Raw genomic sequence first — 12951 nt, 5'->3', positions numbered from 1 at the left:
GGTGTCCGACAGTCACATAGAGTGACAGTGATAACATCTAGCCTTGGTTCGAATCCGGACACAGCTATAAACGGTCACCATGGTGTCAGACAGTCACAAAGAGTGATAGTGATAACATCTATCCATGGTTCGAATCCCGACACAGCTATAAACGGTCACCATGGTGTCAGACAATCACATAGAGCGATAGTGATAACATATAGCCTTGGTTCGAATCCAGACACAGCTATAAACGGTCATCATGGTGTCAGAGAGTCACATAGTGATCGTGATAATATCCAGCCTTGGTTCGAATCCCGACACAGCTAAAAACGGTCACCATGGTGTCAGACAGTCACATAGAGTGATAGTGATAACATATAGCCTTGGTTCGAATCCCGACACAGGTATAAGCGGTCAACATGGTGTTATACAGTCACATGGAGTGATAGTGATAACATCGACCTTTGTTTCGAATCCAGACACAGCTATAAACGGTCACCATGGTGTCAGACAGTCACATAGAGTGATAGTGATAACATCTAGCCTTGGTTCGAATCCCGACACAGCTTTAAACGGTCACCATGGTGTCAGAGAGTCACATTGAGTGATAGTGATAACATCGAGCCTTGGTTCGAATCCCGACACAGCTATAAACGGTCACCATGGTGTCAGACAGTCACATAGAGTGATAGTGATAACATCTCGCCTTGGTTTGAATCCCGACACAGCTATAAACGGTCACCATGGTGTCAGAGAGTCACATAGAGTGATAGTGATAATATCCAGCCTTGGTTCGAATCCCGACACAGCTATAAACGGTCACCATGGTGTCAGAGAGTCACAGAGAGTGATAGTGATAACATCTAGCCTTGGTTCGAATCCCGACACAGCAACAAACGGTCAACATGGTGTCAGAGAGTCACATAGAGTGATAGTGATAACATCCAGCCTTGGTTCGAATCCAGACACAGCTATAAACGGTCACCATGGTGTCAGACAGTCACAGAGAGTGATAGTGATAACATCTAGCCTTGGTTCGAATCCCGACACAGCAACAAACGGTCAACATGGTGTCAGAGAGTCACATAGAGTGATAGTGATAACATCCAGCCTTGGTTCGAATCCCGACACAGCTATAAACGGTCACCATGGTGTCAGAGAGTCACATAGAGTGATAGTGATAACATCCAGCCTTGGTTCGAATCCCAACACAGCTATAAACGGTCACCATGGTGTCAGACAGTCACATGGAGTGATAGTGATAACATATAGCCTTGGTTCGAATCCCGACACACCTATAAACGGTCACCATGGTGTCAGACAGTCACATAGAGTGATAGTGATAACATCTATCCTTGGTTCGAATCCCGACACAGCTATAAACGGTCACCATGGTGTCAGACAGTCACATAGAGTGATAGTGATAACATATAGCCTTGGTTCGAATCCCGACAGCAAAAAACGGTTACCATCGTGTCAGACAGTCACATAGAGTGATAGTGATAACATCTAGCCTTGGTTTGAATCCCTACACATCTATAAACGGTCACCATGGTGTCAGACAGTCACATGGAGTGACAGTGATAACATCTAGCCTTGGTTCGAATCCAAACACAGCTATAAACGGTCACCATGGTGTCAGACAGTCACATGGAGTGACAGTGATAACATCTAGCCTTGGTTCGAATCCAGACACAGCTATAAACGGTCACCATGGTGTCAGAGAGTCACATAGAGTGATAGTGATAACATCCAGTCTTGGTTCGAATCCAGACACAGCTATAAACGATCAGCATGGTGTAAGACAGTCACAAAGAGTGATAGCGATAACATCTAGCCTTTGTTCGAATCCCGACACAGCTAAAAACGGTCACCATGGTGTTAGACAGTCACATAGAGTGATAGTGATAACATCTACCCTTGATTCGAATCGAGACACAGCTATAAACGGTCACCTTGGTGTCAGACAGTCACATAGAGTGATCGTGATAACATCTGGCCTTGGTTCGAATCCCGACGCAGCTAAAAACGGTCACCATGGTGTTAGACAGTCACATAGAGTGATAGTGATAACATCTACCCTTGATTCGAATCGAGACACAGCTATAAACGGTCACCTTGGTGTCAGACAGTCACATAGAGTGATAGCGGTAACATCTAGCCTTGGTTTGAATCCCGACACAGCTATAAACGGTCACCATGGTGTCAGAGAGTCACATAGAGTGATAGTGATAATATCCAGCCTTGGTTCGAATCCCGACACAGCTATAAACGGTCACCATGGTGTCAGACAGTCACATAGAGTGTAGTGATAACATCTAGCCTTGGTTCGAATCCCGACACAGCTATAAACGGTCACCATGATGTCAGACAGTCACATAGAGTGATAGTGATAACATCTAGCCTTGGTTCGAATCCCGACACAGGTATAAGCGGTCAACATGGTGTTAGACAGTCACATGGAGTGATAGTGATAACATCGACCCTTGTTTCGAATCCAGAGACAGCTATAAACGGTCACCATGGTGTCAGACAGTCACATAGAGTGATAGTGATAACATCTAGCCTTGGTTCGAATCCTGACACAGCTTTTAACGATCACCATGGTGTCAGACAGTCACATAGAGTGACAGTGATAACATCTAGCCTTGGTTCGAATCCAGACACAGCTATAGACGGTCACCATGGTGTCAGACAGTCACATAGAGTGATAGTGATAACATCTAGCCTTGGTTCGAATCCAGACACAGCTATAAACAGTCACCGTGGTGTCAGACAGTCACATAGAGTGATAGTGATAACATCTAGCCTTGGTTCGAATCCTGACACAGCTATAAACAGTCACCATGGTGTCAGACAGTCACAGAGAGTGATGGTGATAACATGTCGCTTTGGTTCGAATCCAGACACAGCTATAAAAGGTCACCATGGTGTCAGACAGTCACATAGAGTGATAGTGATAAGATAACATATACCCTTGGTTAGAATCCCGACACAGGTATAAGCGGTCAACATGGTGTTATACAGTCACATGGAATGATAGTGATAACATCGACCCTTGTTTCGAATACAGACACAGCTATAAACGGTCACCATGGTGTCAGACAGTCACATAGAGTGATAGTGATAACATCTAGCCTTGGTTTGAATCCCGACACAGCTATAAACGGTCACCATGGTGTCAGAGAGTCACATAGAGTGATAGTGATAATATCCAGCCTTGGTTCGAATCCCGACACAGCTATAAACGGTCACCATGGTGTCAGACAGTCACATAGAGTGATAGTGATAACATCTAGCCTTCGTTCGAATCCTGACACAGCTTTTAACGATCACCATGGTGTCAGACAGTCACATAGTGACAGTGATAACATCTAGCCTTGGTTCGAATCCAGACACAGCTATAAACGGTTACCATGGTGTCAGACACTCACATAGACTGATAGTGATAACATCTAGCCTTGGTTCGAATCCAGACACAGCTATAAACGGTCACCATGGTGTCAGACAGTCACAAAGAGTGATAGTGATAACATCTATCCATGGTTCTAATCCCGACACAGCTATAAAAGGTCACCATGGTGTCAGACAGTCACATCGAGTGATAGTGATAACATATTATACCCTTGGTTAGAATCCCGACACAGCTATAAACGGTCACCATGGTGTCAGAGATTCACATAGAGTGATAGTGATAACATCTATCCATGGTTCTAATCCCGACACAGCTATAAAAGGTCACCATGGTGTCAGACAGTCACATCGAGTGATAGTGATAACATCTAGCCTTGGTTCGAATCCCGACACAGCTATAAACGTTCACCATGGTGTCAGAGATTCACATAGAGTGATAGTGATGACATCTATCCATGGATCAAATCCTGACACAGCTATAAACGGTCACCATGGTGTTAGACAGTCACAGAGCGATAGCGATAACATCTAGCCTTGGTTCGAATCCCGACACAGCTATAAACGGTCACCATGGTGTGAGACAGTCACATAGAGTGATAGTGATAACATCTAGCCTTGGTTCGATTCCAGACACAGCTATAAACGGTCACCATGGTGTCCGACAGTCACATAGAGTGACAGTGATAACATCTAGCCTTGGTTCGAATCCCGACACAGCTATAAACGGTCACCATGGTGTCAGACAGTCACAAAGAGTGATAGTGATAACATCTATCCATGGTTCGAATCCCGACACAGCTATAAAGGGTCACCATGGTGTCAGACAATCACATAGAGCGATAGTGATAACATCTAGCCTTGGTTCGAATCCCGACACAGGTATAAACGGTTACCATGGTGTCAGACAGTCACATAGAGCGATAGTGATAACATCTAGCCTTGGTTCGAATCCCGACACAGGTATAAACGGTTACCATGGTGTCAGAGAGTCACATAGAGTGACAGTGATAACATCTAGCCTTGGTTCGAATCCAGACACAGCTATAAACGGTCATCATGGTGTCAGAGAGTCACATAGTGATAGTGATAATATCCAGCCTTGGTTCGAATCCCGACACAGCTATAAACGGTCACCATGGTGTCAGAGAGTCACATAGAGTGATCGTGATAATATCCAGCCTTGGTTCGAATCCCGACACAGCTATAAACGGTCACCATGGTGTCAGACAGTCACATAGAGTGATAGTGATAACATATAGCCTTGGTTCGAATCCCGACACAGGTATAAGCGGTCAACATGGTGTTATACAGTCACATGGAGTGATAGTGATAACATCGACCTTTGTTTCGAATCCAGACACAGCTATAAACGGTCACCATGGTGTCAGACAGTCACATAGAGTGATAGTGATAACATCTAGCCTTGGTTCGAATCCCGACACAGCTTTAAACGGTCACCATGGTGTCAGAGAGTCACATTGAGTGATAGTGATAACATCGAGCCTTGGTTCGAATCCCGACACAGCTATAAACGGTCACCATGGTGTCAGACAGTCACATAGAGTGATAGTGATAACATCTCGCCTTGGTTTGAATCCCGACACAGCTATAAACGGTCACCATGGTGTCAGAGAGTCACATAGAGTGATAGTGATAATATCCAGCCTTGGTTCGAATCCCGACACAGCTATAAACGGTCACCATGGTGTCAGACAGTCACATAGAGTGTAGTGATAACATCTAGCCTTGGTTCGAATCCCGACACAGCTATAAACGGTCACCATGATGTCAGACAGTCACATAGAGTGATAGTGATAACATCTAGCCTTGGTTCGAATCCCGACACAGGTATAAGCGGTCAACATGGTGTTAGACAGTCACATGGAGTTATAGTGATAACATCGACCCTTGTTTCGAATCCAGACACAGCTATAAACGGTCACCATGGTGTCAGACAGTCAAATAGAGTGATAGTGATAACATCTAGCCTTGGTTCGAATCCTGACACAGCTTTTAACGATCAACATGGTGTCAGACAGTCACATAGAGTGACAGTGATAACATCTAGCCTTGGTTCGAATCCAGACACAGCTATAAACGGTCACCATGGTGTCAGACAGTCACATAGAGTGATAGTGATAACATCTAGCCTTGGTTCGAATCCAGACACAGCTATAAACAGTCACCGTGGTGTCAGACAGTCACATAGAGTGATAGTGATAACCTCTAGCCTTGGTTCTAATCTCGACACAGCTATAAACGGTTACCATGGTGTCAGACAATCACATAGACTGATAGTGATAACATCTAGCCTTGGTTCGAATCCAGACACAGCTATAAACGGTCACCATGGTGTCAGACAGTCACAAAGAGTGATAGTGATAACATCTATCCATGGTTCTAATCCCGACACAGCTATAAAAGGTCACCATGGTGTCAGACAGTCACATCGAGTGATAGTGATAACATATACCCTTGGTTAGAATCCCGACACAGCTATAAACGGTCACCATGGTGTCAGACAGTCACATCGAGTGATAGTGATAACATCTAGCCTTGGTTCGAATCCCGACACAGCTATAAACGTTCACCATGGTGTCAGAGAGTCACATAGAGTGATAGTGATGACATCTATCCATGGATCAAATCCTGACACAGCTATAAACGGTCACCATGGTGTTAGACAGTCACAGAGCGATAGTGATAACATCTAGCCTTGGTTCGAATCCCGACACAGCTATAAACGGTCACCATGGTGTGAGACAGTCACATAGAGTGATAGTGATAACATCTAGCCTTGGTTCGATTCCAGACACAGCTATAAACGGTCACCATGGTGTCCGACAGTCACATAGAGTGACAGTGATAACATCTAGCCTTGGTTCGAATCCGGACACAGCTATAAACGGTCACCATGGTGTCAGACAGTCACAAAGAGTGATAGTGATAACATCTATCCATGGTTCGAATCCCGACACAGCTATAAACGGTCACCATGGTGTCAGACAATCACATAGAGCGATAGTGATAACATCTAGCCTTGGTTCGAATCCAGACACAGCTATAAACGGTCATCATGGTGTCAGAGAGTCACATAGTGATAGTGATAATATCCAGCCTTGGTTCGAATCCCGACACAGCTATAAACGGTCACCATGGTGTCAGACAGTCACATAGAGTGATAGTGATAACATATAGCCTTGGTTCGAATCCAGACACAGCTATAAACGGTCATCATGGTGTCAGAGAGTCACATAGTGATCGTGATAATATCCAGCCTTGGTTCGAATCCCGACACAGCTAAAAACGGTCACCATGGTGTCAGACAGTCACATAGAGTGATAGTGATAACATATAGCCTTGGTTCGAATCCCGACACAGGTATAAGCGGTCAACATGGTGTTATACAGTCACATGGAGTGATAGTGATAACATCGACCTTTGTTTCGAATCCAGACACAGCTATAAACGGTCACCATGGTGTCAGACAGTCACATAGAGTGATAGTGATAACATCTAGCCTTGGTTCGAATCCCGACACAGCTTTAAACGGTCACCATGGTGTCAGAGAGTCACATTGAGTGATAGTGATAACATCGAGCCTTGGTTCGAATCCCGACACAGCTATAAACGGTCACCATGGTGTCAGACAGTCACATAGAGTGATAGTGATAACATCTCGCCTTGGTTTGAATCCCGACACAGCTATAAACGGTCACCATGGTGTCAGAGAGTCACATAGAGTGATAGTGATAATATCCAGCCTTGGTTCGAATCCCGACACAGCTATAAACGGTCACCATGGTGTCAGACAGTCACATAGAGTGTAGTGATAACATCTAGCCTTGGTTCGAATCCCGACACAGCTATAAACGGTCACCATGATGTCAGACAGTCACATAGAGTGATAGTGATAACATCTAGCCTTGGTTCGAATCCCGACACAGGTATAAGCGGTCAACATGGTGTTAGACAGTCACATGGAGTTATAGTGATAACATCGACCCTTGTTTCGAATCCAGACACAGCTATAAACGGTCACCATGGTGTCAGACAGTCACATAGAGTGATAGTGATAACATCTAGCCTTGGTTCGAATCCTGACACAGCTTTTAACGATCACCATGGTGTCAGACAGTCACATAGAGTGACAGTGATAACATCTAGCCTTGGTTCTAATCCAGACACAGCTATAAACGGTCACCATGGTGTCAGACAGTCACATAGAGTGATAGTGATAACATCTAGCCTTGGTTCGAATCCAGACACAGCTATAAACAGTCACCGTGGTGTCAGACAGTCACATAGAGTGATAACCTCTAGCCTTGGTTCTAATCTCGACACGGTTACCATGGTTACCATGGTGTCAGACAATCACATAGACTGATAGTGATAACATCTAGCCTTGGTTCGAATCCAGACACAGCTATAAACGTTCACCATGGTGTCAGTCAGTCACAAAGAGTGATAGTTTTTTTTTGTTGTTGTTTTTTTTTTTGGGATACTGACTCGAGGCTCGTGAAAGAGGTAACATTAACTTCACAAACAAATCGACCAGACAAACAAAATACACAAAAAGAGGGAGCGGAAGACAAGATGGGGAGAAAAGGGGAAGCACACACACACACAACATCCGAGAGCAGGGAGATGTGTGGAAGGGAGAGGGCCTGGGGGGAGGAGGCGTAGGAAGGGGGGGGTGGGGAGGGAGAAGTATAAAGCACAAGGACACCAAGGACTTCCAGGACAAAAGTTGGTATTTCAAAAAGTGGAATTGGGGTTAAAATTAGCGGGGGTAGAAAAGATCAAGGTTTTGGATGGGGGAAGATAAGAGATGGTGGTGAACAGCTGTTTTAAAGACTTGGAGGGTGGAGTGGGATTGAAGAGAGTGAGGGAGTTTGTTCCAGAGGCGGGAGAAAAGAGGAATGAAGGAGTGAAGGTGAGCAGAGAGTCTTGATTTTGGCAGTTTAACCAAAAGAGGGTTGCAGGCAGATCTTGTGCGACCTGAAGGAATATTTGCGGGACAGAGCCCAGAGAGAGCTGGGGGGGCAAGGCCAGAGAGGAGTCGGTAGAAGACGGAAAGACCACCAACCTGCCTGCGGTGAGTGAGTGAGAGGCCCTTGGAGTTAGCTTCATCGCGGGAGATTCCAATGATTCTGAATGCTTTGGTTTCAACAGCGTGAAGGCGAGCTAGGTGTGAGGCAGGAGCACCAGCCCAGAGGGGAGAGCAGTATTCCATTGAGCTGCAGATGAAAGCCTTGTATGTGGTGAGGAGCTCAGGTGTGCCAAGGAAGGACTTCGCACGACGGAGGATGCCCAGTCGGCGACTGGCTTTGGAGGCCAGATTTGAAATGTGGTTTTTCCAGGAAAGATCATGGCAGATAGTGAGACCCAAAAGCTTGAGTGACAGAACTTCTTGGAGAGGATTATTCAGAAAGTGGATGGGAGGGTTGTCCAGTCGGTCTTTTCGGAGAGACATCGTAAGAGTGTGAGATTTGTCAGGATTGAAAGACATGTTCCACTTGTTTGCCCAGTCTGTGATTTTGTCAAGGTCTGCAGAGAGTGAGGAGGCTGCAGACTGCCGATCTGAGGGATGAAGAATGGAGCGACAGAGAGTAGAGTCGTCAGCAAAGAGATAGAGAGGATTTTCAAGAGAGTCAGAGAGATCATTGATGAAGACCAGAAAAAGCACAGGGCCCAGAACACTGCCTTGGGGAACTCCAGCCTGAACAGGAAGAGGAGATGAGAGAAACCCATTCAGGGCCACACGTTGACTACAACTAGAGAGGAAGTCTGCCAGCCATGCGTGGAGATTTCCATGGATACCAAAAGAGGAGAGTTTGGTGAGCAGAGCGGGGTGCCAGACCGTATCGAAGGCACGTGATATGTCAAGGGAGACTGCTCTAATTTCCTGTTTGGCATTGAGGACCTCCATCCATTGTTGAGAAAGCAGAAGCAGCATGTCCAGAGTGGAGTGTCCAGGTCTGAAACCAAATTGATGATCAGAGATCAAGCCATTGGAGAAGAGGAAAGATTTCATATCTGAAGCAATGATGGATTCCATGACTTTGCTGATAATTGGGAGAAGGCTGATTGGTCTGTAGTTGCTGGGATCTGTTTTTGCACCTTTTTGTGCAAAGCGGTGATGTTGGCAGATTTCCAAGCAGATGGAAGATGACCTTGAGCAAAAGAGAGGGTGAAGAGAACAGAGAGGGGGAGTGAAAGAGCGGAAGAACATGATTTTAGGACCCGTGGGCTGATGCCGTCAGGTCCAGTTGCAGAATCAGAGTCGAGGGTTGACAGAAACTTTTCCACCTTGTCAGGAGGAAAGGACACAGAGTCCAGGAGCAGCTGGGTACGACTGGGTACGGTGGGTACAGAGAGGGATGGGTTTGGGACACAAGACTTAGAGGCAAACACAGAGTTGAGGCATTCAGCTTTTTCACGTGCGGAGTCAGCCGTGTGGCCATTTCAGGTGAGGGAGGGGATGGAGGGGGAACAAACACCAGAAACAGATTTCACCAGACGCCACCAGGATTTGGAAGAGGGAGACAGATAAGAGAGTTCGGTCCTGAGGACGGAGAGATATTGTTTCCTGGCTCTCCTGAGGGTGGACACACACTTGTTTCGGGCTTTGTGAAAGGAAATGAGATTTCCTTCTGTTGGATTTGCTTTCCAGGAGACGAAAGCAAGTTGTTTCTGGGCAATAGCCTCACCACAAGATTCCGTGTACCATGGACGGGAGGAAGGGTATGACAACTGAAGACGAGAAGGGATAAATCTGTGCATGAGAGAGAGCAATTTACTTTGGAAGAATTCCCAGGATGAGTTGATGTCAGAGGCAGTAGAGATGGGAGACCAGTCCAGATGATTGATGGCAGCTTGAAGACCGTGCCAGTTGGCCTGAGTGAAATGCCAGACTCGTCGACGCTGAGGAGGCTCTCTGAAAATGGTCAGAGAGATGTCCACTTTAACAAGCACATGATGAGAAGAGCCGATTGGAGCAGAAGAAGAGCAGCAGACATTTTCAGGGAAGTTAGTCATAACCAAGTCCAGAAGAGAAGATTCTCCGTTGACTGAGATCCGGGTTGGGAAATTGACAGATTGTGTCAGTCCCAGTGAGTCTAGTGAAGCAGCATAGCAAACCTGTTGTGCATTTTGTGATACAAGCACCAAATTTGGCACAAATGTACATTAATATGTTGCGAACATTGTGTGGTCAGCAATGAAGACGAGAGTCTGAATTACATGTATGCAAAAGACCTTGTGAACCAGTGAAGCAAATACACGGGTAAGCATGAATTAAATCTAGGGCATGATATAATTTCCATGATGTTTACCTCTACACTCAATGGTGGAAGGAGGTAATGTTTTGATCCCAGCTTGTCTGTATGTCTGTTTGTCTGTTAGTCCACAAAATTCCAGACAAAGCTTGTAGTAGTGGTAGTTGTAGTGGTAGTGGTGATAACAGAAATTGTTATATAGAACTGAACTTATATTATTATTATATGCAGAAAATAACTTCATTTCTATATGCCCTGCAGTGGACAGGTTAATTGGTTTATGCACTGAAGGGGTCACCCTGGTGTGCACTGCTGTGTTCTGCCTCACTGAGTTGTTCAGGTATGATGTACTCAGCACAAGCTTCCGGTCGGCCCGGAGGTGGGGGTGCGGGGCCTGTCACGGAACGTCAAAACAAACGGCCTGCCGGAGCCGCCCAAAAGTCGGGCGTGAGGGGCGCGTCCACTAATGGAACGCCTCTCGCTTCCCAGATCGAGGGCCACGTGGTCAGGAGAACCTCGTCCCTTCCGGTCACACTTTGCCTATCGGCCGGCCTCGAAGACCGAAATTGTGACGGTGTCACCCGAAAAATTTGAAATTACGAAATTTGAAAAAATTTGAAAAAAAAAATTACGGAATTTCAAGTGGCCCAATATCTGAAAATGTTCGCAATAAAGCGCGGCGTTACGCGCGCTGCTTGTGAGCAAGGAGGAAGCGGACAAGCGGTAACATATAAACGTCTTTATTTTTAAGACTACACTGTAACACTGAAATGCTCCGGGCTGGTCGCCCGGTGTATATCATGAGGCCACGCCTACCCCTCGGGCGTGGCCACCGCCCACTTGGTGCGTGGAATGATGTCACCACGCCAGTGGGCTTTTGTGTCCGCCACACGCGCCCCCCCAGAATTCCCGCGCACCTGGATGGCCAGTTTGCGGGGCAGACGAATGACCCGGCCGAAGCGCCCCCTGGCGATCGGCGGCGTCCGGGGTGCAGGGATGCCAGGTGGGATGCCCCTGGCAGCCCCTGGGATGGGTGCAGGACCGGGGGGCGGCGTGGCGGCAGGGCTGGGCGGTGCCGGGGGTCCGCCCGCAGGAGGGCGGCCCCTACGTGGGGGTCGGGCCACTGGCGGTGGATGGTCCACATCGAGGTGGGCCGGCTTGAGGCGGTCTACCGAAACGCGGTCAGGAGTACCGCCGATGTCCAGGGTGAAGTGCTTCACCCCGGTCTCCAGCACGCGGAAAGGCCCGTCGTACGGGGGCCGCAGAGGTGTCCGATGGGCATCGTGGCGGACGAAGACGTACTCCGCCGTGCGAAGCTCCGGGGCGACGTGCGTCGGTGGGTGCCCGTGGCATGCCGTTGGCACCGGGGCGAACCTCTGGGCGGTCTCTGGCAGAGCGGAGCGCTGCTGTGCCGCAGGGGCGGCGTGGCGGTAACATATAAACGTCTTTATTGTAAGACTACACTGTAACACTGACCATGGTGCTGTGGAGTCGGGGAGGAACTCGCCCGGCACCCGCAGCGGTTGCCCGAAGACCAACTCCGCCGCGGATGCGCGCAGGTCCTCCTTGGGCGCCGTCCGGAGGCCCAGCAGGACCCAGGAGAGCCTGTCGACCCAGCCGCCGTCGCGGAGGGTGGCCCGGAGCGCGGCCTTCAATGAGCGGTGAAATCGCTCACACAGGCCGTTAGCCTGGGGGTGGTAGGCCGTGGTTCGGTGCAGCCGGACCCCGAGCCCCTGCGCAACTGCCCCCCAGAGCTCCGAGGTGAACTGGGGGCCGCGGTCGGATGAGATGTCTGAGGGGGCGCCGAACCGGGCGACCCAGGTGGCGATGAAAGACTGCGCGACATCGGCCGCCGTTGTCGACGCCAAGGGCACGGCCTCCGGCCACCGGGTGGTGCGGTCCACCATGGTGAGGACGTAGGTGAAACCCCGCGAGGGGGGCAGAGGTCCCACCAGGTCCACGTGGACGTGGTCAAACCGGCGTTCCGGCACCGTGAACGGGGCCAACGGGGCCTGAGTGTGCCGGTGCACCTTGGCGCGCTGGCACGCAAGGCACGTCCTGGCCCAGCCGCGGACGGCCTTCCGGAGGCCATGCCAGACGAACTTGTCGGCGATCAGCCTTTGGGAGGCCCTCGCGCCCGGGTGGGACAGGCCGTGGATGGCGTCAAACACCTGGCGCTGCCAGCCCGCGGGCACGATGGGGCGAGGACGCCCGAGGGAGACGTCGCACAAGAGGGCCACGCCCGCGCCGTCGAACGGCACCTCGGTGACGCGGA

The sequence above is a fragment of the Myxine glutinosa genome, chromosome 8, assembly GCF_964187855.1.
Source record: "Myxine glutinosa chromosome 8, kmMyxGlut1.1, whole genome shotgun sequence".
Lineage (NCBI taxonomy): Eukaryota > Metazoa > Chordata > Myxini > Myxiniformes > Myxinidae > Myxine > Myxine glutinosa.
This window is presented reverse-complemented; position numbering follows the sequence as displayed.